The 25,866-nt window shown below is 41.2% G+C and overlaps 1 protein-coding gene across 1 annotated transcript in view; it reads right to left on the reverse strand.

Annotated features, from left to right (window-relative positions):
• The window catches only part of LOC136857193 (homeotic protein spalt-major), a 651,196-nt gene that overhangs the window by 396,763 nt on the left and 228,567 nt on the right, over positions 1–25,866 (reverse strand). The gene's annotated exons all lie outside the window — the stretch shown is intronic.

Raw genomic sequence — 25,866 nt, forward strand, 5'->3', positions numbered from 1 at the left:
GATGGCAGAAGATCTGCTCCACAGCGTTCTGTATCTACTAGACTACTAACAATTAATTGATCTGGGAGGAGTAAGGTGTGATTATATTTGGATGGTACTTGGTTCTACGAAAATTATTTCAATAGACACTGCAGGGGTATCAAGCATTGATCATTAACATTTATTTTGGCCTTGTGTTGTTGTTATTTACATCAAATTATAAAATCACAAACTTTTGAGGCTAATATTGACATCTGCACAGCAGACCCATAAATGTCCTCTCCATATAGTGTACTGTATTTATGATTATTAACCAGGTAACAGACACTCCAGTGTAGAGATTTCCCTCAATCATGCTGTACAGAGAGATCGATGGTATTGTTGAAAGCAAAACCTTGTACAGTAGCCTACTTTAACACCCCCCCCCCAAAAAAAATCAACAAAATTACATAGAAACAATAGGCGTTCAAGGCACCACTGACAAGTTGTTGGAGAAGATGCGATAATTGCTGAACTCTGGAAGTCTGCAAGTGAAAAGGCGATCGATAAACTAACTGAGATCATTCGCGAGATCTGGGAAACAGAAAGGATCCCAAATGATTGGAGAGCAGCCCTGATTCATCCCCTACATAAGAAAGGTGAGAAAACAGATGTAAACAACTACCGCGGCATCTCCCTTCTCTCAGTAACATACAAAATTCTTTCCAAAGCCCTTCAAACTCGGGCAGAAGAGCAACTTGATTCACAGTTGGGTGAATACCAAGGAGGCTTTAGAAAAGGACGATCTTGTGCAGAGCAGATCATGAACCTTAAGTCCGTCCTGTCGTACCTAAAATCCAGGAATAGGAATTTTGTAGTTACTTTTGTTGACTTCCAAAAAGCCTATGACTCCATAGATCGACACACTCTCCTCCGCATTCTGAAGGAAATGGGCTTAGACAACAAAACGAGAGCTATCATTCAACAGACCTTAACCAGCACTACGTCCAGGGTGAAATTCAGGGGAGAAATTTCACACGTCTTCGAAATCAAGACTGGTGTTAGGCAAGGGGATGGACTATCACCCCTTCTCTTCAACTGCGTTCTGGAGAAAATCATTCGGGAATGGCGCAAAGAGATGTGCAAGGAAGAGGTTGAGAATGGCCTTAGAATAGGATATAAGAAAGATGATCTTATCATAGACTGCCTAGCTTTTGCAGATGACCTAGCGATCTTTTCTGATTCCCTAGATACTGCTGAAAAACAAATTAACCAACTGAGAATCCAAGCAGCAAAAGCTGGCCTTCAAATCTCTTTCCAAAAAACAGAGTTTATAACCAACATCAAGCCAGCTCCCAGAGAGCTCATTGTGGAACAGGGAAAAATCAAGCAGGTGGAAAAGTTTAAGTACTTAGGTGAGTGGATAGTACCTAACAACTCTGAGAAAGAAGCAATCATGTACAGAATCAACAAGATGGAGATGGCATATCAGCTGACTAGGAATGTCTACAACAAAAGATCAGTGTCCATCAACGCCAAGCTTAGGCATTATTGTTCGGTTGTACGCCCGGAAGCACTGTACGCAGCAGAATGCCTTGCAATGAACAGAAGAGGTCTGATGGAGAAGCTAGAAGCTAAAGAAAGAAAAATCCTGAGAAAGATTCTTGGACCAATCAAAGAAAATGGTGAGTACAGGAGACGACACACCAGCGATCTGTACCAGCATATGGAGAGGATAACGGACACGATTCGGAAAAGGAGGATTAATTTTTATGGCCATATGGCACGCATGAGCACACAGAGACAGACCAATAGGATATTTTCCTACTTTCTTAATAAGAAAACCAAGGGACCCTGGTTTATCGAAGTTGAAAAAGACCTTCAGGAAATAGGAATCACACTCGAAGACATCCAGAAACGTGCTCCTCTCCAGAAAAAGCTCCAGGGATACAAGAGGTTCCAAGAAAGGCCAAAGTTGAAAACAGGCAAGAAGTGGACTGATGAAAGAAAGGAGGCTCACAGAACGAGAATGCGTGAGTACTGGGGAAGAATTAAAGCTCAAGGATGCAAACGGTTGAAATAACGTGGTCCACAGCAGGCCGAAACGAAGAAAGAAAGAAGAAAGAAGAATAATAATAATAATAATAATAATAATAATAATAATAATAATAATAATAATAATGCGTTTATCGTGATTGTTTTAGAAGCCACATACGTGATGCTGATATTTGCAGCTAAAGGATTCTTGAACGTAACAGTACCAAAATCAACTGCGAACGGATTCGAAACCATGCCTTTGGGGGCAGAAGATGAGTACACCAACCATCTGTTTTTTTGTTTTTGCTTTTTATTTTATTTTGTACAGTCAGCCTGGTATATCAAGACAGTACAAATATAATAATGATTTCCGTTCAATGTACCTTCAACTGTTAAGAGACAAGATACGCTGATATATTGAAATGTTGCCTCTCAATGTAAGCTCTTTCTAGGTTTTCCGGGCCACTTCAGACTTGAGCATTAAAGGGGAGCGCTCACTCCAACCACGCTTTACAAAAATAGTAGCTAGAGACTAGTCTAGTGAAAATGACACTGAAACTGAAAATACGGAAAATAAATAACTGCCATTCTAAAATTTCTTAATGTTATCAACGGAGTGAAAATACCGTGTACAAAATCGAACGATGCTCGGAAATTCTATCTCATAAATTCTGAAGGAAACTATTACATTACTAGACACGAATAATAATAATAATAATAATAATAATAATAATAATAATAATAATAATAATAATAATAATAATAATAATAATAATGCGTTTATCGTGATTGTTTTAGAAGCCACATACGTGATGCTGATATTTGCAGCTAAAGGATTCTTGAACGTAACAGTACCAAAATCAACTGCGAACGGATTCGAAACCATGCCTTTGGGGGCAGAAGATGAGTACACCAACCATCTGTTTTTTTGTTTTTGCTTTTTATTTTATTTTGTACAGTCAGCCTGGTATATCAAGACAGTACAAATATAATAATGATTTCCGTTCAATGTACCTTCAACTGTTAAGAGACAAGATACGCTGATATATTGAAATGTTGCCTCTCAATGTAAGCTCTTTCTAGGTTTTCCCGGCCACTTCAGACTTGAGCATTAAAGGGGAGCGCTCACTCCAACCACGCTTTACAAAAATAGTAGCTAGAGACTAGTCTAGTGAAAATGACACTGAAACTGAAAATACGGAAAATAAATAACTGCCATTCTAAAATTTCTTAATGTTATCAACGGAGTGAAAATACCGTGTACAAAATCGAACGATGCTCGGAAATTCTATCTCATAAATTCTGAAGGAAACTATTACATTACTAGACACGAATAAATAATAATAATAATAATAATAATAATAATAATAATAATAATAATAATAATAATAATAATAATAATACGCATTTGGGAAGTGGGGGAAGGATTGATAATGATAGACTACTTAAAAAACTGAAGTGTAGCTGCCAATGTCTATGATATTTGAGGATGTTTTGACGTTTCTCAGTTGTATATGAAGAGCAACTGTTCAAACATCACGTTCATCTCCTCGTCTGACGTTAAAACATATAATTTCTTGTTGAATTGTAATAGCAAACAAGAGAAACAAGCAAACAACCTTGACATTGTTTGGAGTAGTGAGATGTTTACGGAGTCGGTGACAGACAACAAGAAATTCTGAAACAAATCAGCTGTCATATTTATGTTCTGCCGCTAAATTATTAAGCTTCTCTGATGAGAAAACTCATCTCTTTGGAAACGAGGCTGATTGCTTGTTAAAACCTTGTCACAGAGCCAAGAATGGAATGGAGAACTAAAATAAAAGAAGTGTATTTTCCCAGCCCATGTGTACTCGAGTGGATGGTCATCAACGCGAAAATACTTTATAATTCCTGCTCAGTTCCAGGGTTTTAGTTTTAATTTATTTCTTAACCATTGTTGCACCATTGCTGTTGAGAACTATCATGAGACCTAGAGCTGAGTCTAAATTTACTTTTCTCAGTCTTAATCGTACTTACCTGCACTGTTTATAAAGTCCCCAGGAGGATTGGAAGGAAAAGGGAAGCTTCTAGTTTTAAGTGAATGCTGATATCGTGAACCTAGTCTTGGAACCTCCAATTTGACATGGAGACCGAACCATGGGAATGCGAATTTTCATTTACATTACGTAATTATTTACAAAATCTTCCCTCAGTTTAAGGCTGCCACAATGGAAAAAGCATAACGAGACAATGCAATTTATAACTTGGGCGTACAAGGGTATTTTTATTATATTTAGAATTTCGTTAAAATAAATAAATAAATAAATAAATAAATAAATAAATAAATAAATAAATAAATAAATAAATAAATAAATAAATAAATAAATAAATAAATAAAAAATACGTTACTTCCTGCGGATGAGCGTAAAATACATTCACAGTACTCCTTGCCTGCATTAATAGATCACTGAAAGGGGGACCTGAGAAGCTCAACTTGGGAGCATGGGTTGGTGACCACAGGTCCTCTAGCTGAGTCTGTCACTGCTCTCACTCCCTCGTGCTAGGCTCTTTACTGCCATCTTTCCTATCCGACCTCCCTTACTCAGCTCTTGTTCTTTTCTGATCCCGACGCGATATAAGATTTGCGAGGCTTAGGGTGTCTTTCATGTTCATGTTCTTCCCTTTCTTTTGCCGATACCTTCATTCTTAGAAATGTTGAACAACTTCCAATTTTTCTCCTGTTTACCATTAAGAGAGCGTGGTTGCCTAGTTGTTTTAATTTTTTAAAATAAAAAAATGCTATTTGTTCGGGGCGTCGACCTAGAAAGATCTTTTGCCCTACTTGCCCCATATGTTATGAACCTGCGTGTATTTGGAAATTGCGGAAGTGTAAAGTGTTGAATGTGAGGAAAGGAACATTAAGGACGACACAAACAACCAGTCCCCAGGCGAGGGATATTAATCATTTACAATTAAAAACCCCTGACCCGGCAGGGAATCGAACCCGGGGCCACCGGGTAATAGGCGGATGCGTTGCCCCCTACACCGCGGAGCCAGACTGCCTTGTTGTACTTCCTCTTAAAACAAACTACAACTTTTGGGTCAACTTTTTCTACCGATTTTCTCACACCTGTGGGTTCACGGGAGCGAAATGTGTGGCACATTTTGATTGGGCCCTGTTTTACGGCCGAGTGCCCTTCTTGACGCCAACCTTACGTGGAGGGATGTAATCACCATTGCGTATCACTGTGGTGGGTGGTAGTGTGGTGTGTTGTCTGAATATGAACAGGAGAGTGTTGGAACAAACACAAATACCCACTCTCCGAGCCAGAAGAATTAATCACACGAGATTAAAATCCCCGACCCGGCCGGGAATCGAGCCCAGGACCCTCTGAACCGAAGGCCTCAACGCTGAACATTCATCCAATGAGTCGAACCATTTAGGAATTCTTTTATGCGACAGTAAGTCTACAGACACGAGGCTGGGATATTTGAGCACTTTCAAATACCATAGGTTTGAGCCGGGATCGAACCAGAAAATTTGAGCTCAAAGGGCCAGTGCTCTATCGTCTGAGCTATTCAGCCCGATGCATTTTCATTTCAAAATCCCAAATGCGCTAGCCAGGATTCGAAAAGCGTGAGTTCGAGTGTTGAGTTCCCAGTTTCTGTTGTAGGCTGCGTCAAATGGTTCTCCGGAAGTAGAAATCACATTCATAAATTTCTCATCTTGCCCTTGGAAATCGAGGACTCATCATTTCGGGTGAACAATGCATGCCGTGATCATTTCGGCTAAGCAGCCCCTTTCCAATTGATAAAGTGTACTTATCAGCCATACTATCATATTCTCCATCTTACAGGATACCCTGAACTTAGTTAATTTTTTTTATTTATTCCTAACCGACCTCTCTTGATCGAATATTGTGCTCTTCCGTATTCTTCTGAGCTTTCTTGATCAAACTTGTATTCGGATATCCAAAAAGTAGTGATCTTAATTTGTGTGTCAGGGTACTTCCCTTTCCTATTCAGACATAGACCTACGTGGTTTGCAACAGTTTGTATACTATTCTAGTGCTTAGTATAGTAACTTATCACCCAGTTCCAAACTCTGTTACAAAATTAAGATTGGTGTAAGGAACTGTTAATAGCGTACCTGTGTCGAAACTGTACTCATCAATCAATCACCACCGATCTGCATTTAGGACAGTCACCCAGGAGGCAGATTCCCTATCTGTTGCTTACCTTGCAATTTATTGAAATTTATTGAACATCTCCCTTGGTAAATTATTCCAATCCATAACTCCTCTTCCTATAATCGAATATTTGCCCCAGTTTGTCCTCTTGAATTCCAACTTCATTTGCATATTGTGACCTTTCCTACTTTTAAAAACAACCACTCAAACGTTTTCGTCTACTAATGTCATTCTACTGACAGCTCGAAACGTACCACTTAGTCGAGCATCTCTTTTCCTTTCTCCCAGGTATTTTCAGCCCAAACTTTGCAACATTTTCGTAACGCCCTTCTTTTGTCGGAAATCACCCAGAAAAATCGAGCTGCTTTTCTTCGGATATTTTTCCAGTTCTTGAATCAAGTAACCCTGGTAACACTGGAACCATACACTAGGTGGGGTCTTACCAGAGACTTATATGTCCTCTCTTTTACGTCCTTACTACATCATTTCAGTAGTCCATCGGAAAACATTCTCACTTCTCATTCCCGTATTACTTCTCTTCATAGAAGCGTGGGCTTTCAACAAAAGATGAAATTGTTCGATCTCGACCAGTCGTCGAGATGAGGACTAAAAATACAAATTAAACAAACCCATGTCCGCCCTTGTGGTGTAGTGGTTAGTGTGATTAGCTGCCACCCCCGGAGGTCCGGGTTCGATTCCCGGCTCTGCCACAAAATTTGAAAAGTGGTACGAGGGCTGGAACGGGGTCCACTCAGCCTCGGGAGGTCAACTGAGTAGAGGTAGGTTCGATTCCCATCTCAGCCATCCTGGAAGTGGTTTTTCGTGGTTTCCCACTTCTCCAGGCAAATGCCGGGATGGTACCTAACTTAAGGCCACGGCCGCTTCGTTCCCTCTTCCTTGTCTATTCCTTCCAATCTTCCCATCCCCTACCAAGGCCCCTGTTCAGCATAGCAGGTGAGGCCACCTGGGTGAGGTACTGGTCATTCTCCCCAGTTGTATCCCCCGACCCAATGTCTCACGCTCCAGGACACTGCCCTTGAGGCGATAGAGGTGGGATCCCTCACTGAGTCCGAGGGAAAAACCAACCCTGGAGGGTAAACAGATTAAGAAAAAAAGAAAGAAAGAAAGAAAGAAAGAAAGAAAGAAAGAAAGAAAGAAAAAAACCATCACTTACACTTGTCAAAAATGTCAACTATGACCCAAGTCTCTTACAAACATCAGTAACAATTAACAATAGCTTCTACACAGACAAATTACCGGGACTACCAATACAAGCCACCAACGACAAACCCCTTCAAGATAAATTACCTTCTTTTTTTCTTCTTCTTCTGCCTTCTCCAAACAAAAGGTCGGCGACTGTTATTTAAAATTTCCAGTATCAGGGTTGTTGTATCCTGGATGTCGAACCATTGTTGGAGGTTTCACACCCAGGATGATCTTCTTCCACATCCATGCTTCTCTTTCTATCTTGCCTTCTAAGGTGAGTTGTGTTAGGTTGTGTTTGTCTTTCTGACAAATTGGCCTTTTTCCTGAGTTTTGTGAAGGTTAATATTTGGTATAATTTCCCGGCAGAACAGAGTACCTCCTCGTTGCGATGCGGTCCACCCACGGAGTCTTCAATATTGTACGATACATCCACAGCCTGCTGTCGGTTCATTGATGGAGATTTTAGTAGGCCTATCCAGCCTTCGACACCGTAATGAAACACCGATAACACTTAATCGGAAGTCACGGCTGCTCACCAGGTGTTCTGTCCACCTCCGTAGCAGAACGATTAGCACTATTCACTGCCATCCTCGGAGGCCTGCGTTCGATTCACGGTACTGCCAGAGATTTAGGATTGGCTGGTATGTGGTTATAGAAAGTACATGCAGCTCATCTCCATTGGGAATGTGCCTGAAAGAAGCTTCAGTATCTCGAGAAATATGAGGACACAAGTTTACTTGATTTTCTACCACATGTTCTAATTTCCGAAACAGACCTCTTGCAATGCAAATTCTGATTTTCATTTCTTCCTCCGGATCTCATTCTTTCGTCAGCCATCATCATACGTACCTGAAATGTGACATTTGCCCGACCGGCTGAGAACACTGTTATTTATTTTCTGCTTTCTGATAAGCATGAGTTTTTTCTGAATGTTTATTTCAAGACCATATTAATCTCAGTTTTAAAAATGAGGCTTCTGGCGCGCCGTAGCATTCACCAGCTCATTTTAACAGAATGGCCTTTGTAAGCATTGTATCATCAACCTATGCTATCTCCGTCATATCATTTTTCATTTGGACATTTTTTTTTTCAGAACAGTGACAGCAAAGAAGTGAAAGATTAATCTACTTGTCAACTGGTTATTAATCGTTCATCAGTAAGGATTTTATTGTTGAAGAGTTTAGTGTTTCTGCTATCATAACCGTAAACACGCAGAGCTTGGACAAAGAATTTAGGCTGTGTCAGGAGTCGAAATGTTGTTCTCACAGTCCGGAAGCAGCTTGTTAATAATTTGTTGTCGGCTTCTCTAAGAGCATGGCGGCACAGTTTGATGTAAGATTGAGTAGCAGACTTCCCAGAGCGATGATAAATTGTTATGACCCTCAGTATAAATACTGATGGCGAATCCTGCCACAAATCATTAACAAGAATATTAAATATGGATTTTTTGTAGGACCGAGTGTGTGTGAAGTGTTATGAGGTTCAGCAAATATGAATATGTTTTGATGACAGCCGTGAGTTTTTGCGTCGGAACTCCCAAGCTGTATGCAGGAAGCTTGCTTGAAGGCCTGCCAAGACTAATATAACAAGAAGCCTCCTCATAACTCACAAGTCAGAATGAGATGTTGTAATAAGCGCTCATAAACAGGCGGCATATGCGGTGTGTCTCACAAAGCAAATAATCATACAGCCTGTGCTTGTGTTATGAAAATATATCATTCGTTTGGCTTCACATGTAACAAAGCATCTCTCCTCGCATGACTTCTTGTCTAGTATGCCATCATCTCCGCTACAGTCTCTGCTAAGAGCTCAACATGCAGTATTGTGGTGTACAGTAGCGAACTAACAGGTCACTTTGACCGCATCTCAGAGTTTATCTAGTTCTTAAGAATCTAATTCGCTGCTTTCTCTTATTCTGCTACTTCTGGTTTTTTTCTTACTACTTGGGGTCAGCATTATAAGCTGATTAAGTCACTTGATTGTGGTTCGGATTCGATGTAAAACTGGAGATCCCGTGGCTATGATCATGATATCAACAGTCACGTAAAACTACAAGCTTGCTTACTTTGGTCAAGGAATCACTGTATCCAACGAAACCACGCGGTATTGATGATGTACTGTATGCGGCCAAACAATCGACACTGAAATCTAATTCATTGAGTTGGTACTGTATACTACTGCTCCTAGATGTTTTCATTCCTCCCCTGAAGGGGGAGGCGGGACTCCTAGACGGTGACGCCGTCTCTCAGGCCGGGAGATTCGTTACGGCGAAGGAGATGCACGAAAAAGGTGAGGGGGTTGGCAGCCATGGTCTATACCAGGAACTGTCCCGGCATTCGCCTTAGTGCAGGAAAATGGAAAACCATTCTCAGGACAACCGACGGTGTGGACCAGCCCCTCTCCGTCTCCCGCATACAGAGGGGTAGAGCCGTGGCCACCCGTCCTCTGCTCGGTTGGCCGGTTGGAATGCAGAGCTGTCGGACCACGGACCAGCCGCGGCCACTTGTGGGCCGTGACCCCCTCTGCATCCGCCGACCGGTACTGTATGTGCTCGAAATGTGTACCATCACGTACCACACATTGTTTCTGAAGATTATTGCACAAGTTGATGAACAAAGGTTACTGTAAGGACACAAAAAATGACGCGATCTGCTCACGTAATTCGGGAATATTTGTAGGTGGGCCATGCATCTTGAAAACTGCTTCGTTCAACATGCTCTGCATGTAAGTAATTAGGGCCATGAGATCCGAGGAACAGGATGGGTACGGGACTAGCGTTCCACGAGAAATTAAACGATCTCCAAAGTGTCGTTACAGGAGGCTAAGTGACTCTTGCGCAGTTTGTGCTGTACCACCACCTTACTGCTCCCATTTTCGTTGTGGATTCAGTTTCTGGCGCGCCAAGAACGGGGCAAATTCCGCACGAGTGGGGTTACTGTAGACTACCTTGTCCACTACTTTTGAATTCTATGCAGCATCCTCGACGAAATACGGGACTAATATTGCATGTCCGGATATGGCACACAAAATCGTAACCCGCGCCCAGTGTAGTGGTTTCTGTATAACATCAGGCCGTTCAAACCCTAAAAAATGAGTTCTTTGTCTCTTGATGAAGCCATCAAAATAAATATAGCTTTCATCTCAAAAAGAAACCAGGATCCTCATTCTTCATGGACAACACTCGGCTGGAAGAGGCAATTAATATAGTCTAAATTAAGAAATACAAAAAATTTGGTTTCAGTTGAGTGATAAGTTTGGGAAATAATGTCTCTTATTGTTTTCGAAAAAAGAATTCCTGTTTTAAAATTGCCCAGGTGAAAAAATGTTTTGTTTTCTGGCTTGAAACTTCGTTATCAAAAGGTCCAAGGAATCATTTATAGTACTGTGTTAATTATTAATTGAAAGCTTAGCCTTTTAACAACATTTTTGTTTGTAAGTGACATCGCATCGTTGATTCTTCCGTATCCTGGAAGCATTTAATTCTTTGAAAACAAGTAAATGGGATGTACAGTTGTGATTTAAATATTTCTCTAGGACCTTTAAAAATGGCCGCATATAGGAAGAAAAGAACGGGTATCACCGTGTGTCCCAAAGTTTGGAGAGTGCATTAGTATCAAAACTTCATTTTCTTTTGTTGTGACCATTATTGGCTCAAAATCGCAGCAGGGTCACTCCTTAAGTTTCAAGCAGTAATGATGTGAATGGAAGAGTCTGAATTACTGTGCGTCTCAAGAAAAGGAGTAGTTCAAATGATCTACACGATTGAACTACAGTAGTGTAACAAACTGAGCTAGTTCGGAAGAACTAGTTTCCAACGTGAACTTATCTCCTCATCACTAGCTTACAGACACGCCTGTGTTAGATGGTGGCACAGTGAAATATTTTGTGGTGTAGAAGGGGAGAAGTTGTGCCTCGGTGGTTACCAACAGAGAAGCCTTTCACTCCAGGCACCGCAGTCTGGTCGCTAACGTTGATCCAGAGAAAAAAGAAACGGCTAATCTAGCATCCGTCACCGTCAGTTTGTAAGCATGACCTGGGAGGCGCAGAAGGAAGGAGATGAAGACCGACAAACCAGTGGCGCATCGAGTAGGATGAGTTGCTCGGACTGGGCCTCCCACCTTGACCTCCTTCCGGGCTAAATCTTGCTTTATAGTTGTGAGTAGTAGCAAAGCAAAGCCATCTCGGTACAAGCCATTGAGGCCCTTAGAGCAGTGGAAGGTGAAGGTTTCCACTATTCGTAACCTCAGCACACGGTTTGATCCCAGCTGAGGTCAGTAGTGCTTGTGATGTGTAAATGCAACACCTCCATGTCGTTGGTTTCCGGTACGTTATAAAGAACACTCACGGCGTCTTTTAAAACGTACAGCAAATATAGGGATGTTATATAAATAACACTATTGTTTATTAAAAATTCAGTTCCGCGATTAGCTCAGTGGTTTAGCTGCTGGCTTCCCACCCGGAAGCCTGAGGTTCGAATCCCGTTCAATCCTCGGTTGAGATTTTCATCTCAAAAATCACGAGGCGTCAGGAAGGCCATCCGGCCCGAGGAAAGAAACGTTTTATTAGAAAGACCCATAGGCTTACAATGGAACACAAATATAAGTCGCCGAGCGAGATGGCCGCGTGGCCCTGAGCTTGCATTCGGGAAATAGTGGGTTCGAACCCCACTGTCGACAGTCCTGAAGATGGTTTTCTGTGGTTTCCCATTTTCATGCCAGGCAAATTCTGGGGCTATACCTAAATTAAGGTCACGGCCGCTTCCTATATCGAATATAGATCCATCGAAGCTGTAGAATCAGACTTAGTAGCTCAGGAAAATCCCATCTCTGATGCCGATGACGTATTACAGTACGTGTGTACAATACGACTGTGCTCGTCCATGCTAGGAACTGCTGCTTCTTTTACATTAGGTGGTCTGATATCCGGCTCTGCCGCCAGGTAAATCTATGGCTGCTTAGTTAGTCGGTGATACAGTGGTTCCTTTCGCTCTAAGGTCGCTAGTCCCACAACCATCGATAAACGTCCTATTCTGAATTCGACCTATTGTTTTTGCTATTAAAGCACTCAGAAATATTTCCTATCGATGATGCGAGACTCATTTGGAGCCTGTACTCGGTGCGCTGTCGTGTCCTTTGCTCACCTCGCTATCTTCTACTCACCGCAGTAATCTAGCGCCGCCTCACCCAAGGGCAATCGTATTTTGAATAAATTATACACAGTTGTTGATTTAGAATTAAAACAAGGACAAATGTCTATTTTAGAAAATCAAAAGGAGTTAACAGTGATAAGAAGCAAACAATAGGCTATACCAGGAAGAGAACTGGAATGAACATCGGGTATGTTCAACAGCTCTTTCAGAACTACAGTGGTACATAATCTATTGCCACTTCTGAACAGAAAAATGCTGATTTTTCACTAAAACAAGCAGCAAAAGCAAAGTCATTTCCGTACAAGCCATGAAGGTCCTGGGAGGGGTGGAAGGTAAAGGCTTCCGTAATCTCGGCACTTAATGTGGGCTAGAGGATTTAGCAGTACGCCCGACCGCCTTTGTTCCTAGGAATTAACTTGGTACTAAGTTATGGTGTGTGTGGGGTGAGTGAACCTCAGGGCCATGTACAACTCCGGAAGTGGAAATCTCGTTTCTTAAATTTTTCGATTTCCTGACGCGGAATCGAACCCAGTCCTTCCAGGTGAACCGAGCACGCCTTTGCCGCCTTACATACAGCGTAATATAATTACGACGCAGTCACTCAGAAATTGACCCAAATTTACAAAATATTCCATTACATGTAGTGTACCATAATAATAAGGAATTCACAGATAACATGAATATTTCCAACGCTTTAACACTGTGATTTACAGTACATCTGCCACCACTGTCTGTGTCCTAAGGAATTATACCACGAACCCATAGATTCGTACATATGTGACCTGTGCGATAAACTTTATAAATGAATCCTTTTATGCCATAAAAAAGAAATTTAAAAGTCGAAATCAATTAGTGATTACGTAAAGCCTAATGTTGATAAGGGCATTTCTTAAAATATTTACGGTTGTACATGTGTGTGCTTTCCAGCAATTAATTAAAGCGATCCAAGAATTAAAAGGAACCAAAATATTAATGCAAGCCATTAATTTTATCAGTACTTGTTCAGGTAATTAAAGGAGAATGCTTTATTAGTCTGGAAATGCGTGGGCTACAACACACTTGGCCTTCAGTTACATTAGAATAGGTAAGGTAATAAACATTACAGAGTACGACACCTGTTGTAATGTAATGTTTGACAGATTCAGGTGATCGCATTTTATTCTCGCCTATGGTGAACTGAAACACAAAGCCAATTTTACTTTGCTAATTAGGGAAAGCTTTGGGATGTATTTACAAACAAGGGTTGGTTGCCAAAATGGAATGGAAGTCATTTGAAAGGTATTGAGAGCCGTGTAATGCAGATCTCACAACAGCTAGCAAGACTGCGTACGTGCGCGCGCTTTTGTTGGTCCTGACACTGTGTACTCGGCTTTCAATTAAATCATCATTATCGCTGCTTCCACATGCAAAAAAAAAAAAAAAATATATATATTTACCTCGAAATCGTTCGAATGTCATCATCAGCTCCCCAGTAATTAAAGCTCACAGAGTTCTGTAAAAATAAGTTACAATCTATTTCTCTACGCTCCGTGTCATATTCTGGCCAGCTCCACTCTACAGTATGTGCTGACGGTAACGCTGTGTTAGCTCCAGTTTCCAAGAATCAATAGACAAATTCTCTTTAGTCTACTTCACCTCATATGTCGAAGATCAGATCTTGCAAGTCTCTTATAGTGAACGGAAATACGAGAATTACTTATGGTCCTTCACTGCAAAAATTGAAAGAGTTGTGAGGCATGAGTGTCTGCTATCTTCCTTCTTTTTTAGGTATAACTGAAGCTTCTTCTTGCTTTGCCCTTGATCAATGTAATGAAGGAATCAGCAAAGAAACACCAGATAACACCATGATACTGACAATATTAAGAAGACTTTCAGTTCCTTTTGAGCATCAACGGAGTAAGCAGAGAGTTTGCTGGGATAAAGAGATTCAGAACGGAGATGATAAACTGAGTATGCAAGTAACGATTAGAGTGAAATACGAAGATAGATCAAATATAAACGGGATTTTTGTTCCTGAACATCAATAGTTGATAGCACTGGCCCCGCGCTTCTGCTATGCTTAGACGGGACCGTTAGGAGTGAGGAGAGCGTACTGTTAGATATTTCCTGCCGTTTCGTCAGTAACGCTCACGATGTCGGAGCAACAGGTGCACCCCTCCACTGCGCAACGCAAAATTGTAACATTTCTTGCTCGTGAAGTAGTCACAGCGGCGGAAATTTGCCGGAGATTGATTGCACAGTTCGGTGATCAAACATTGTCAAGGACGCGTGTGTTTCCCTGGCATCAAAAGTTCAAGAAAGGACGAGAACGTGTGGAAAATCAGCAACACGTTCGCCGTCCTCGGACCAGCACTTCAGACGAAAACATTCGGGTGGTTAAAGACATTATTAACGACGATCGACGGGCGAGAGTATCAGAAATTGCAGAACAATTCGGAATCAGTTATGGCAGCTGTCAAGCAATCATGTGTTCTAGATAGGTCCCTCGCCCTTTGACCAAAAATCTGAAGTTGAGACGTTTGGAGGTCTGTTGGAGGCTTACAGCAAGGTTTGCGGTTTGCATTTTTGAGTCGGATCGTCACCTGCGACGAAACATGGGTCCACCTCTACACTCCCGAATCCAAACAAGTCAGCAAGGAGTGGCGGAGGAAAGGGGAGGCAGCACCAATGAAAGCCAAGACTCGACTGTCAGCCGGCAAGGTTCTTGCAACCGTTTTTTCTTCGATCGGCGAGGCATTTTGCCGATTGATTTTTTGCATGAGCGACGCGCAATCAATGCTGCTTACTACTGCGAGCTGTTGAACAAGGGTTGCATATCGCTGCAAAAGACGAGACCACCCGATTCAACAGGTCATCCTCCTCCATGACAATGCGCGGCCCCATACTGCAGCTCTAACTGTCTCCAAGCTACAGGAAATGCACTGGACTACACTTGATCATCCTCCTTACAGCTCGGACTTATCGTCCTGCGATTTCCATTTGTTCGGACCGCTTCAAGAAGCTCTAGGAGGGCAACTATTTGAAGATGACGAGAGTGTGGAAGACTTCGTGCACAACTGGCTGGTGATACACCCTGTCCTTTTTTACGATGAGGGCATCAAAAAGCTGCCCATACGCTGGGACAAATGCATTTCTAAAGTTGGAAATTATGTGAAAAATAAATTGTAATTGTCTTGTGTTTTTCAATAAATGAGTTTAAATGAAAAATAATATCCCGTTTATATTTGATCCTCCCTCGTGTATATTGAGAAGTAGAAGAATATGACAGAATGTAAAACAAAAAGAACATTATGCGACTTCTGAGAAATTAATGGAAAGTTGTCTATAAAGAAAGAAAGGCTTACAAATAGATAAATAAGAAAGGTGTGGTGGCTAATGTTAAGGAACAATAGAAGAAGCCATTTATGTTGATTAGAGTGACTCACTTAGGCCCGTATTCACCAATGCGAGTAAATGTTATTATCTTACAGTATAGGGTTACGTAAACCGAAATAACATTTAAGTTTGTATTCACCAACAACATTATCTCGGATAACGGGTATTATTCGGTTTAAAATTTAACTGGAGATTGGTTGGCCGGTAAAATGGAAAATCTAAGATAATAGCCTTCCAAGACGTCAACTCGTAGACGGCTGGAATATCTAATTGAATGAGAAAATCACAGCGACGAGTAATATCATCAAGATTATGCAATTCATAAATGTCCTAGGTGGATAAAAGAACGTGCGACATATTTTGAGGACTACGATGGCATTGATTTTCAGACAGATATTTAGGTTATCTGAAGCTTCGACACATAATCTGGATTCCCATCACATAGGTATGCCTAAGATGAATTCTCGATTATAGCTTATATTTTGTACGATACACGACTGGGTGACTTTTTAATGAAGAAATAAGGAGAAGGCCTACTGCCTTATTCTTTTTAGTGAAATATACAGTGCAACGTGTAAGCTATAATTTGTTTTCTTATTCTCTACTTTGTTAATGTCTTCTGCCACCAAATTCAATAACAATTTACTCACTTGGAAAGTCATATTATCCTTCTTTCTTGGTTTCTTGTCCATAGCGTACATAATTTATGCAGATTATTTGCAAACCTCGAATGGAATCAAAACCTTGGTTATATTTCGATAGTGGCGGCAGTACGTAGTCAATTGTTATCCGTGCGTCAGTATGAAAAATTTACGGTTAAAATACAGATTGAAACTAAAACTTAGATTTGTTAAACTGAGATAATAAATTCTGTGGTGAATACGGAAGTGAGCGTTATGCGAGGTAATGACATTTTCCGAGTTTTGGAAATTCAAGATAACAGCAAAATAAACTTACGTTGGTAATACGGGCCTGAAAATCTTAAATATCTGGGTAGTGGATATAAAACAAAAACAGAACGACAGAACGAATTCCATACAATTATAAAATTATTAAAAACAGAGTGGATTGCACTGGGAAGAATAGTAACAATTTTGTGCTTATTTCTTTCCACCGCAATCCGGTGGTGGTGGTGGTGATTATTGTTTTAAGAGGAAGTAAAACTAGGCAACCATCCTCTATATAACACTAATCAGAGGAAAAAATGAAATGGATCCGACACTACGAAAAGTCAAGGTATCGGCCAAAGAAAAACAAGGGCCACGAAGGGCGTGAAAATGAAAGACTCCCTAGCCCTCGGAAACCTAATAGCGTCAGGGTCGGAAAAGAACAAGAGTTGACCAAGGGAGGTCGGACACGATAGGCGAAAGCGAGGAGCCTGGCACAAGTAGGCCTAAGTGCAAGTAATGCCAGGGAACAGCTAAGGGCCCCGTGATCGCCAATCCACGCTCCAAAGTGCAGAGTCCCTGAGGAGCCACTGGAATCCTATTGTGATTCAGACAACACTCATAACATCATGCTCCAAGAACAACTCTCTCATGGGACTGTCCAAACAGTCGTAAAATATATCATTCTAGAAATATACGGCATTAAACCGTTTCATATCCACAACTGTCTTTCATGTCAACTTATAAAGATGTTTATGTAGTTAAGGCTTTTCAAGGAACTGCTGTCGTTCATATAAATGCAAGTCTGTTAAACGGTTCTTTGTACGAATATATTAAAACACTGTTGTGTTACTGTCGTATCATAAAGAAATATTTCAATCAATTTCCCATCTGATTATATTTCAAACCTACACAAAGTCACACGGGATGCATAAACCCATCTGGTGGGAAATTAGAGAGTCATCGTAATTTATAGCTCCAAGTATTTTATGATTACGTGGATTTCATGATTTCATCTGATAAGGAATTCTTGGTTTCTGCAACCCCTAACATCACTGGATGAAGTCAGTGGGAAAGCGGATGTACTCTACTCGTCAGCAAGTGAAATTAATAGACGTCGTCATATGGATGTCTCAGAGGCAAGTTCTTGATGGTATCTTAAATTATATATGTTCTCTTCTTCTTTATGTGTTTTTAAATACGTATGATGCTTAGTATTATTATTATTAGGCTATTAATATCACACCTAGAAAATTGTACCCGCGAGTTACTTTTTACCGAAAAAACTAAAAAGAATCATCAATCAATTCGTAACAAGTTGATCAGAAGCACAATTGACTCCTTGAAGTGCCTTCTTGATACAGTCGAGAATGAAGTATCAATCAAGTGTCACGTTCGGGATTTCTTATGCGTGTCTCAAAATAACACCCCAACAGCATCGTATGTTAATAAAGAAATTCTTCATTTAGCGCATTTTTGAAAACATTTCTTAACAAAGTAGGGTGGTGGTGATGGTGATTATTGTTTTAGGAGGAAGTAAAACTAGGCAACCATCCTCTATACAACACTAATCAGAGGAAAAAAATGAAAGGGATCCGACACTACGAAAAGTCAAGGTATCGGCCAAAGAAAGACAAGGACCACGAAGGGCGTGAAAATTAAAGACTCCCTAAGCCTCGGAAACCTAATAGCGTCAGGGTCGGAAAAGAACAAGAGTTGATCAAGGGAGGTCGGACACGACAGATGAAAGTGAGGAGCCTGGCACAAGTAGGCCCATACTACGAAAAACGTAAAATTAAGCAATTTCCTCAATTGTGCCCAAAGTTGAAGGGCTAGAGGGCCCGGAAAGGTTTAAAATTTAGAGTCTTGGATACCTCTCCATCAAACTGAAAAAAAAAAAAATCGAAAAATCAGATCCGGCTAAAATACAGTTCCAGAAAAACAGCCTGAAATAGCTTGCTTCTTTACTCGTTTCCTTTTTTATTAAAATCGTAGCCAAATTAATATTTACAAAATACTTTCTGTAATGTGTTCCTTGGTTCAATACCCTCCGGTGTTTTTTGGATTTTTTTGAAAAATGTCCACACCAAATGTAGTTATAAGGGCTTAAGTGAAACTCTGCATTGACTCACATTAGCGCTCGTAGTGGTACTTAAGTGAAACAACGCATTTACTCATATTAGCGCTCGTAGTGGTGCTTAAGTGAAACAACGCATTGAATCATATTAGCGCTCGTAGTGGTGCTTAAGTGAAACAACGAATTGACTCATATTAGCGCTCGTAGTGGTGCTTAAGTGAAACAACGCATTGACTCATATTAGCGCTCGTAGTGGCGCTTAAGTGAAACAACGCATTGACTCATATTAGCGCTCGTAGTGGCGCTTAAGTGAAACAACGCATTGACTCATATTAGCGCTCGTAGTGGTGCTTAAGTGAAACAACGCATTGACTCATATTAGCGCTCGTAGTGGTGCTTAAGTGAAACAACGCATTGACTCATATTAGCGCTCGTAGTGGTAGAAAGAAAACAAACTGCTAATTTAATCGACTAGATGGCGATGATTAAGAACAGGATTGTAAATTTCAGGAATAAATAAAGAATATATTCTCATACATTATTATATTTTATTTATCTAAAATGTTTAGCTCATATACGTAGGATGTTTTCAACACTCAGTTGCTTGGCTGAAGGGCTAGAACTGTGTTTTTCTTTTTCGCAATCGGGATGACTTCAGCTAAAGAATATGGATAAAGAAGGGCAAATATATTCGAAAGAATTAGGTCAGCTATTAAAAATTGTATACACATTTTCCGAGCTAGGTGAGCTGAAGAAAGTGTTTCACGGAGTATTTCTCGTCCATTGTAATAATAACAGTATATTTTAATGAGGATTAAGCTTCGTTAACAGGATAAAACTAAGCGGAGACTTTCCCTGGACATCACTACACTAGGAAATGTCATATAGGTGGCAGTAAATGTACCACCCTTAGAAGACGTCAAGTGTGGTGTAGCCATAGGCAAGTAGCAATTCTTGTCACGACTACGCCATGTCGTTTACCTCAAGACTAAACACTCCAAAACCAGCTAGGCAATGGGCGAGGGATGAACCTGCAAAGTAATTGTTCATTCTTTAAATCAGTATTATTCAGTCTACAACTTGATAATTCAACTAAATTACTGAAAATTGGCCTAATAAATAATGGAGCAATGCAATAAATTTTGGTTTATACTGAACCCTAAGAAAGTACTTTTTTGACTCGCCCCTCTACCAACAATTTTCAAGGGTTGTTATTTTAGACTATTATTATATTATTATTATTATTATTATTATTATTATTATTATTATTATTATTATTATTATGGGAATGTTAGGTCGTGTAATAACTATAAGATGACGCGTTTCGAACCTGCAACCAGGATCGTCTTCAGAGCAATAACAAAGATTTTAGTTGCAACTGTCACTCCATGGTAACTAATCTCAAGACAGGAAGACCCTGTTAGAAATGCTGTTCATTCCGGAGCCTCCAGTGTCAAAGACAAAGATGTTGGCGAGTTAACTATGGAGAGTAGCCATGATCTACTCAGTATATATCTGTCCGCTTTGTTAAAATTATTAGGGTGTTTAGCAATTTCTGTAGCCTCATGAATGATCCTAGGTATAAAATATTTCACGTTACAAATGACAGAAGTTGCATCAACAAATATGTGGTAGTCATTTTGTATGGCATGTTCTGCCGCAGCAGACTCCTCTGTATGGCAAAGACGTAAGTTCCTGCGATGTTCCTTAACCAAGATGACCCTGAAATGCACTACATTTCTAACAGTGTCCCTCTATCTTGAGTCTTGTTACTATGGAGTGACAGTTGCAACTAAAATCTTTTGTTATCGCTCTGAAAACGATCCTGGTTGCAGGTTGGAAACGCGTCAGCTTATAACAAATATTACGCAACCTAACATCCCCAAAATTATATATTATAATTATGTTATTATAATACATTATTTATATGATCTGTAATTATAATTAAGCAATTATGTATTATTGACGTGTTGATAAATAATTACACCAAATCAAAACTGTGGCGACTGAATTCTCCGTGTATTCGTAATTCAGGCGAGATAGTGCAAATGATACTAGAAGGCAAGACAAACGGGAAATGTGGACGTAGAAAGAGAAGATTATCCTGGAGTGATTCGACATCCACGACACAGCCACTCTCATATTGGATTTTTATTTTTACAATTTGCTTTACGTCGCACCGACACGGATAGGTCTTATGGCGACGATGGGATAGAAAAGGCCTAGGAAAGGGAAGGAATCGGCCGTTGCCTTAATTAAGCCACAGCCCCAGCATTTGCCTTATCTGAAAATGGGAAACCTCGGAATTATATTGGAAATACTAAATAGAGAAACTTACTCCATGACTATTGCTGACCTTCTGTGAGGAGACGGCACAAAAATAAAAGGAAGAAGAAGAAGAAGAAGAAGAAGAAGAAGAAGAAAAATTCCAGTACTGAGAATATATGCCACTATGATGATATACACATTCTTAACAATTCTCTGGTATTGTACTGGACAGAAAACTCTCCCAGCTGCATGTCAAGAACAAGGAAGTCACCCACGTGACATTCATGGAATGTGTTCGTCACTTATCCAGTAAGAACAGTAATGTGAATTGTCTATCTTTTCGTAAGAAGAACTTCTGAGTAATCTAGATCTCTTACGCAGTCCATCAATTATTTAAACTGATTACCATTACTATGAACTTGTCCTGAGATCCATTTCAAAGTTAAATACGACCAGATTTTTGTTGAACCGTACAAGAATATTAAATAGGGCCGCAAGGCACTGAAGTTCTGTGATATGCTCATGGCACAGCTCACTTAGAACACTCTGATCTTCAATAGTTCCATCGTGAAACCTCGTTTGTGTACAACGAAGTATTATTATTAAAATTGGTAATAAAATGGTGTCAAATTTTCCTTTGGTAAAATCATATGATCATAAATATGTATTTCAATAAGATAAGGTAAGGGTGTAATCTGCCCGAAGGCAGCTCCGAACCTCCTCAGAGGTGTGCCCGAGCCGGAGTTTACGTGCGATAGGGTGGCCAGTTCATTTCCGCTCCTCCATTTCCTTACCCCCACCAACAGCGCGCGGCAACCCATCCAAATCTTGACCACGCCCAATGTTGCTTAACTTCGGAGATCTCACGGGGTCCGGTGTTTCAACATGGCTACGGCCGTTGGCTATTTCAATAAATGAAATTAAAATTGATAACGATTAATTTTTCATCTGACGACTCCTTTCTAGAAACATCTGTATGGATTTTGTAGTCGACAAGTGTAGGATTCAGTGGATCGAAGGGGGCAACTGACTCAAGGCCTTTGAAACTACTATGAATTAATCAGTTCTCTAGAGTGTGACGAAATGAGGAACTTTTGTTAAAAGAGCCTTCTATACGTCGCTCAGTCATGGCCATCCATCAATACTTCACATCACAGCCTACACGGTTGCTAGGTAACATAGCGTCACACATTTTGTATCGCTATTTCGTGATGCAAATTTTCAGATGACCCCCAGCCATAAGACATATTTATAACAAAAGAACAAAAAAAATCATCAGGAGAATTCTAGGTCCAAAAATCGCAAGCGAACAGTACAGACGTATAAACAAACAAACAAAATAATATTGAAGACGTAAATCAGACTTTTATGGATATATCAAAGAACGAAGCCTGACAGTCTCAGAAAATAAATAGCAGAGTTCTGTGCAAACGGGAGTAAATCAAAAAACATATACTCAGACATGGATTGGCGAAAGGAAAAACTACCTTAAATTGGCAGGAATCACATAAGAAGACAGGGAGATCTTTAGATCCAAAGTTCACAAATGGCAAGTTGATCACGAGGGCACGCCGAGGAATACGACAAACGAGAGTAAAATACGTCCACGTCCGCCTCTGTGGTGTAGTGGTTAGTGTGATTAACTGCCACCCCCGGAGGCCCCGGTTCGATTTCCGGCTCTGCCACGAAATTTGAAAAGTGGTACGAAGGCTGGAACGGGGTCCACTCAGCCTCGGGAGGTCATCTGAGTAGAGGAGTGTCCGATTCCCACCTCAGCCATGCTGGAAGTGGTTTTCCGTGGTTTTCCAATTCTCCTCCAGCCAAATGCCGGGTTGGTACCTAACTTAAGGCCACGGCCGCTTCCTTCCCTCTTCCTTGCCTATCCCTTCCAATCTTCCCATCCTCCCGCAAGGCCCCTGTTCAGCATAGCAGGTGAGACCACCTGGGTGAGGTACTGGTTATTCTCCCCAGTTGTATCCCCCGACTCGAAGTCTGAAGCACCAGGACACTGCCCTTGTGGCGGTAGAGGTGGGATCCCTCACTGAGCATGAAGGATAAACCGACCCTGGAGTGTAAACAGATTAGGAAGAAGAAGAAAATACGTCCACAGCAATCAATATTTAAAAATGTAAAAATATGGTTTGGAAGCTAACGGAAAATAATGTAGGCCCAACTACTGCAATACATAATCATATGGCGTCATTTACCGTGCTACAGGCATTTTTGACTGAGCCATTTAGGTTGCCTGCGTGTCACTTTTGAGAATCTGTTTTACTGTACCAGATGATAGGGAAACCGAAACTTTTCTGGGTGACCTATGGCTGAGTTTTAATTAATTTTGTCGGGTAAACACCAAATGTGTCGCTAGAGATGTTTTACATGTAGACGACGTACGATATAGAGTGCCGAATGGGATTTTTTCTGCCCTTCAAAATGTCCACTACATGTGTCAGGTTTGAACCCACGATGTTACGATCCGGAAACTGACATTCCATCACTGGTCCGCAGAAGGTGCTTATACCTAGTAACATTGGCCTCTTTCCCTTTCTGCAATAAATACTTTACCCCAAGCTTTTGAAGAGTGCAAGTTAATCAAGTCTTAAAATGTCGACGCGTTACTAAATTTATTTTTGAAACACGTGTCTCATAATTCAAAGTGTATTTGAGAGAGTTTGTTTGATCAGCCCTGGACTGCACAGTACATCATAGCCGAGCACTGTTACTCTTCACGGCTATATATTGTTGCTATGAAAACAAAGCCAGAGTTGCTACTTTTTAATAGGGGCTTAGATTTACTGAAGCTCTATGGCCTACATTCTGTGCTACAAAGGTACGTAATGAGCCACGATTTAGAATCACTCATCTTCCTCTACAGCATTGCGTTCTATTAAGTCACCTGCAATATGTATGCATGTATTAGGCTGATACATAAATTCGTAGCATTTTTTCGCCGCGTGTCAAAAGTATTTTTACACATTTGAGATATTAAGAAGATACAAAGGAATAGGTCCTATCTCTCATCATCCTGGAACTCCACCAAAGATTATGCAGTTATAGGGAAACCGCAAAAACCGGCAGTGGCGGCAAATTGAACCGTAGTAGCCAAGATGAGGAGTGCGTTCCTCACTGGGCCAGAAAGAGTTATTGAAGTGCCGGGCTGAGAAGCTCAAACAGTTGAGGCGCTGACCTTCTGATTCCAACTTGGCAGGTTCTGTCCGGTGGTATGTGAAGGTGCTCAAATACGACAGCCTCGTGTCGGAAGATTTACTGGCACGTAAAAGAACTCTGCGGGTCTACATCAGCGTCTACAAAAATCGTAAAAATAGTTAGTGGGACGTAAAGCTATTATTATTATTATTATTATTATTATTATTATTATTATTATTATTATTATTATTATCATTATTATGGGTCACACCTGACTCTATGAGTAGCACCTTTAACGACATCCAGACGCGCTAGTCCTGCTTTGAATGTCATTATTTAACACCATCCATACCCCCAGCAGCTTTCATACTGTCGAAACGAGACTTCGGTGGAAGCTACATTTCGCCCTGGGCCTGTGACAAGAGACAGATAAAAAATACTGCACCCCTCAAGAAATTGCAATAGGTGCCTATAATATAATGAGTAACATATTTTCTTGCCAACGCTAGAGCATTTTTTCAATTCCTCATCTGAAGAAATCTGCTGGTTTGGAATGAAAGAAGTCGTCAGACCAAATTCAAAGAGCATTTTCGTTATCAAAGGAGTTTTCTCTTTAAAACGATCATCATGGCGTAGTTTACCTGACAGCATTCTCTCCGTACACAGTGCAAATACACTGACTGACAGAGCAAATGCAACACCAAGAAGGAGTGGTCAGAACTTTATGCCAATTGCAGGGTAGACTGACGTCACTGAGGTATGCTCATGATGTGAAATGCGCCGCTGTGCTGCGCACGTAGCGAACGATAAATGGGACACGGCGTTGGCGAATGGCCCACTTCGTACCGTGATTTCTCAGCCGACAGTCATTGTAGAACGTGTAGTCGTGTGCCAGAGGACACGTGTATAGCTAAGAATGCCAGGCCGCCGTCAACGGAGGCATTTCCAGCAGACAGACGACTTTACGAGGGGTATGGTGATCGGGCTGAGAAGGGCAGGTTGGTCGCTTCGTCAAATCGCAGCCGATACCCATAGGGATGTGTCCACGGTGCAGCGCCTGTGGCGAAGATTGTTGGCGCAGGGACATGTGGCACGTGCGAGGGGTCCAGGCGCAGCCCGAGTGACGTCAGCACGCGAGGATCGGCGCATCCGCCGCCAAGCGGTGGCAGCCCCGCACGCCACGTCAACCGCCATTCTTCAGCATGTGCAAGACACCCTGGCTGTTCCAATATCGACCAGAACAATTTCCCGTCGATTGGTTGAAGGAGGCCTGCACTCCCGCCGTCCGCTCAGAAGACTACCATTGACTCCACAGCATAGACGTGCACGCCTGGCATGGTGCCGGGCTAGAGCGACTTGGATGAGGGAATGGCGGAACGTCGTGTTCTCCGATGAGTCACGCTTCTGTTCTGTCAGTGATAGTCACCGCAGACGAGTGTGGCGTCGGCGTGGAGAAAGGTCAAATCCTGCAGTAACTGTGGAGCGCCCTACCGCTAGACAACGCGGCATCATGGTTTGGGGCGCTATTGCGTATGATTCCACGTCACCTCTAGTGCGTATTCAAGGCACGTTAAATGCCCATCGCTACGT

Source organism: Anabrus simplex, chromosome 1 (genome assembly GCF_040414725.1).
Source record: "Anabrus simplex isolate iqAnaSimp1 chromosome 1, ASM4041472v1, whole genome shotgun sequence".
NCBI classification, from domain to species: domain Eukaryota; kingdom Metazoa; phylum Arthropoda; class Insecta; order Orthoptera; family Tettigoniidae; genus Anabrus; species Anabrus simplex.